The following is a 5,552-nucleotide window of genomic DNA, read 5'->3' as shown; positions in this document are numbered from 1 at the left end:
CCACACTGTACCCCTGGCTGCAATGCCCACACCTCCACTCTGTGCTAGTCAGCTCCTTGTCCTCCTTGAGATCTCATTCTCAGAGAGGCCTCCCCAGTTCCCCATCCAATGTACTTCTTGTCTTCCTTCCTTGACTCCTTTGTTTCTTTATAGCATGAATGTCAATGTTTATTAAATTATCTAATGAATAAAATTTGCAGCTGCAGAAAGGCCAAGGATTTGTCTTCTGCAGAGAAGGCAGAGGCATAGGCAGAGATCTCAGAGAGATGGAGATAAGGAGTCTCTAGTCACAATAGCAGCCATGGAAGCCAGGAGTATGGTTAGGGACCCTTGCACCCTCATTTCTGGCTCCAGCCTCTGTCTCTGCCCTGATTATTAATGTGTTCTTTTGTTTCACTCTTACCTTGCTTGCATCAGCCTATTATTTGTTCCTTACCCTGTAAGCAGCCTAACATCCTTTCTGGAAGAGGGTGGTATAAATAAACAAATGCATTATAAAATACATAAAATATATGGGTGTATTCAGTCGCCAAGAATAGAAACCTAGTCCAAGCCATGCCAGTCCATTCTGACCTACAGAGCTCAGTAGGCAAGCAACTACTACCTTTCCCTGTCTTCTTAGGTTCCCTCAAGGACTGCAACTGAATGTGTCCAGAAGGCAATGCAGTATCTCTTCAAACTGGTCTTTCACTAGTCTTGGTAAACCAGTTGTCTAAACTGATGCCTAGAACCACCCTCAAGATGTAGTACAGTGATTTATGGCAGGGTTTGTCAACCTTGGTACCACTGCTATTTAGGGTGGGTAATTCTTTGCTGTGGAGACTGTCTTGTGCATTGTGGGATGGTCAGCAATATCACTGGCCTCCACTCACTGGACATCAATCAGTAGCACCTCAGCTCTAGACATTGCCAAATGTGCTTCTGAGGGCAAAATGGTCCCCAGTTGAAAACCTCTAGGTTGGTGCAAGGATTTAAACTGCAGGCTCTGTGGGTTCACATCATGGTTCTACTAAGGAACCCAAGGCAAGTTATTTAACTTTTTCCTGCCTCAAGTTGCTCCCTTCTAGAATGACCCAGACCACAGTCTCTCCATCAATTAAATGAGTTAATAATTTACAATACATAAATCACCTAAAGTGGTGCCTAGCACCAGTGTTATGATAGCTGTTGTGACTGCTTTTTAAATTACTCCTTACCTTCCCCTAATTTCTCAGTCCAACTCATCATCACTTCTGGATAATTTTATTTCATAAAATAATTACACTCTAAAATCTATCCATTCTTTTCTACCATCATACACTTGCCCAAGCCACCAGCATTTTTATATGTTAAAAAGTCTTCCTATGGGACCAACAGATGGTATAATGGTTATGTCATTGGATTCCCATGTAGTTGACCACGGTCCAAGTCCCAGCCCTGGTGGTTTAAAACTCATGTGAAGCACATGTATGTGCATGCCCAAAATCCCATGAGAGACTGGAGAAGGGATTGCAGCATGACTACCCCTGGGGGGGGGTGATTTCTCATTTTCTGTCTCTCTGTCTCTCTCTGCCTCTCTGATGAGCACATGCACCCTATAGCAAAATCTCTCTGAAATAAAGTCTTCCTACAACAATTCTCCCTCTACAGAGAGACCAATTTTTGAACTGTTTGAACTGTTCCATGGTTAAAACCAGCCTGCACGGCCCTATTGTTCTTAGGGAAAAAAATCCTTCACTAGTGGCCTAGAGATGGCAGAACCATCCCTATCCAACCCTGGTGTCTTATCCCCTATCTTCACCTCCTTTCTTTGCTAATTTCAGCCATAAACTTTTTCTCTTTATTTCTCAAAGATACTATTTTTTCTCCTATCCCCAAGGCCCCCCAATGTTATTTTCAAAGCAATGATTTAGGAGTTTTTCAAAAGAAAAACAGGCCAATTCCATGGAGGAATAGAAAGAGTTTCAGGGGGCCAGCCCAGCAGAACAGCCTGAGAAGTAGGCTGCCCTGATAGTTAAAAAACCTGGATCCCATAAGGCAAACTAGATAGTTTGAGTCTTGGACTCACAGCTTGAAAAACACACCAGGAGCATGTGCCCAAATCCCCGAACAGAGGGGAAAATGAAGAAGGGACTGTGGCGTGACTATTTCCCATAGGAGGTACTTTCCCCCTCTCCCTCTCTTCCTCTGTCTCTTTCTAGGAAGTGCACTCACCTTCTGGCAAAATTAAAATTTTAAAAGAGAAGAAGAAAGAAAGCATTTCAGGGATTGATTCTAGCTGGGCTGCCTTGTCCAGTGGGGCCATGTGCGCCCTCCATATGTCCCTTTCAGCCAAGGGGACAAGGAGGAACTGCTTGAAGTTCAACACAAACTCCACTTGCCCAAACACAGCCTGGTTCAGAAACCTCTGCTCCCCAAGCTGCTAGTTTACCGAGCAGTGTTCCCTGGAAGGGGTATCTGTTGCTAATTTGCAATAAAGATGCCATATAGGTTAGTGGTAACCTCTAATCAGAACACACAGTAGGTCTACTGCAGTGGAACTACATCTTAAACTGTATTTTTAAATCTGTTCTAGAGATATTACCTTGCCAAAGACAAGAGAAGAGACCCACTATGCCAACTGACCAGCTCTCCTGCATTTTCTTTCTACGATTAGAAAGTAGGCCGTCCTCACATCGTTGGTACTAGCACAGAGCTGCGGCAGGCTTTAGAAAAACTGTCCTTACTTTGAGAATTGAGCAAGTGGACAAATTTCAAGCCTTGGCATGATGCAATTAGCACTTTCCATAATTAAATTCATAATAAAATACCTTCTGGGAATTCAATATCTTTTTTAATTAACTATTCTTATTAACCTTATTCATCTGTCTCATAAAAAAATGTAAACTAAGCCTAGTCACAGAGAACACACATCCTAGGGAACATAATTAGCACTAAATATTTAGCCTCACAGTTATAACATTTCAAAGCCAGAAGGGACCTCAGAGATCACCTAGTGCAAACATTCACCTTGGTGATGAGGAATGTGAGGCTCAGAGACGGAAGCAATGTGCCCGAGATCACTTGGCTGGGAATTAGCATAAGGGTACGAGGTCTCCTGTTTGCTGAGCCAGGGCTTTCACAGGCCTCACTAGAAAGAGAACAAATGAATCCTCACTCTCTTACCAGGTATAAATGAAAACCTGATTTCAGACTAGTTGGTCTGCATGCAAGAGGTACTTTCCTGGGTATTGATTAGTGGCTCATGGGTTGAATCTAATTATAGCAATTGCAGGGATCGTGCTTTTTGAATGCAATTTTTTTTTTTAAGTTCACTTATTTCTTCTGTGTGGAAGGGAGACAGAGAGCAAAAAATAGGCATCCCTGGGGCTGGCAGGTAGCATGGTGGTTAAGGGTGCTAGACTCTCACACGGCCAACGTGGTTTGAGTCCTGGATCTGGCAGCTTGCTTTCTCACTTTCTCTCTCTCTTTCACTCTGTCCCTCTCTGGTCAAATTAAAATAAATAAATACATAAATAAATAAAGTCAAATAAAATAATTCTTTAAAACAACAAAGAAACAGGCATACCCAACAGAGCATTGACACCACTACCCAGTCTCCAGTCTTAGCCAGCCAGATCACAGGCACACATGTGTGTGGCCGACATGCATAGGGACACCTCAGGATGTGAACCCGGGACCTTCCTATAAGGCTTTAGCATCATGGAGCACTGCATGACAGCTGTGCCTGGCCAGGAGTTTATAGTATTTATTTATTTATTTAGCTATAATGCATATGCACTTTCTGGAGATAGAGAGAAAGAGAGGAAGTAAAAAAGTACTCCCTAGGAGGGATGACCACACTGCAATCTCTTCTCTTCCATTCTCCTCTCAGGATTTTGGGCACACAAGCACATACACTTGGCATATTTTTCAACCTATCAGGTTCAGGACCTGAACCATGCACTTTGCCCTGTGGGATCCAGCCTCTTTAACCTCCATGCCACCAGCTGGTCCAGCTTTATCTTTATTTTTATTTTTATTTTTTTTTGGGAGGGGTTTGCTATAGGACGCATGCGCTCGCCAGAAAGCCAGAGAGAGACAGAGAGACAGAAAGAGAGAAATCACCCCCCAGTAGGGGTGGCCATGCTGCAATCCCTTCTCCTCCATTCTCCTCTCAGGATCATGGGCATGCACACACATGTGTCTGGCATGAGTTTAAGCCACTGAGTCTGGGACTCGAACCATGTTCAACTACGTGGGAGTTCAGCAGCATAGCCATTATGCCAACTGCTGGTCCCTCCCCAGCTTTATTTTTAATGTGTAATGAGAAGTGCTGGGCGTGGGCATTCAGGGTGGTATGCCAGCCCATGCCTTCATCCAGGACCCTTGCTACTCTCCTTCAGCTCGTTTGTCCTCAGCATTTGCTTTTGTCCACAAGGAGACAAGGTGGCTTGTTTGTGCCCAGCCTCCTTTCTCCGCCGTGTACAATCACTGCCTTCAAGACAGGGAGAAGGGATAGGGAGAAGGAAAGCAGTGTTTCAGCCAAATTGTCTTCCATGGGAGATCCGCCCAGGACATCCATGGTCTAGAATAGGTCACATGACCACCCCAGTTTGTGTGGGGATTTGCGAAATGTGGTTGTTGAGCTAGATTCATGGCCATCCAATATAAAATCAGGTTCTGGGGCCAGCAGGTGGTATAGTGGTTAAGGTGCTGGATTCCCTTGTGGCCAACTGTGGTTTGAGTCCCACACGTGGTGGCTTGAAAATCATGCCCAGTACATGTGTGCCCAAAACCCCTGGAGGAGAAGATATTACAGTGAGGCCATCCTCCACCTCCACCCCAGGGGATCACTTTTCACTTTTCCTCTCTCTGTCAAGCACATATGCCCTATGGTTTCCTTTTTTAAAAAATTAGGTTTACGGGCCAACAGGAGGCCTAGTGATTAAGGCACTTGACTCCCACATGGCCAACCGTGGTTCGAGTCCCAGACCCAGTGGCTTGAAACTCACGCCCAGCTCATGTGCCTGTGTGCCCAAAGTCCTGAGAGGAGAATGGAGGGAAAGGGATTGTGGTGTGGCCATTAAACCAGGGGGTGACTTCTCACTTTCTCTCTCTCTCCTTTCTCTGTGTCTCTGGTGAGCACACGTGCCCTATAGCAAAAAATATCTTAAAAAAAATATCAGGTTCTATTAGCAAGGGATAAGGCCAAAGAAATGAATACATTAATGAATTAAACATTTAAGAAATATTGAAGGCTCACTGTGTATGAAATATGTAAGTATTCTTCCTCAAGGAGGCTTATTCTCTTTATTTTACAATTCTTCTAAGTGGATCATGGTCAGATCTTGGGAGGAGAACCCCGGACCTTCCCATATGGGCTCAACTTTATGGAGCACTGCATTACTGCCACATTGCCATAGCTGGACCTCAGATGCAACCTATTTCCAGGAAACTGCTCTCTGATAAGACACAAGGCCTGGTTTAAAAGCCCCAAAACAGGTTTAATCATTCTCCTATTAGTTAACAACACCAGAGCCTCTGAGCTAAACATGTTTTTTTTTTTTTTTTTGAGAGATTTTTCACTGTAG

The sequence above is a fragment of the Tupaia chinensis genome, unplaced genomic scaffold (assembly GCF_000334495.1).
Source record: "Tupaia chinensis unplaced genomic scaffold, TupChi_1.0 Scaffold000569_1, whole genome shotgun sequence".
In the NCBI taxonomy this organism is placed as follows: Eukaryota; Metazoa; Chordata; class Mammalia; order Scandentia; family Tupaiidae; genus Tupaia; species Tupaia belangeri.
This window is presented reverse-complemented; position numbering follows the sequence as displayed.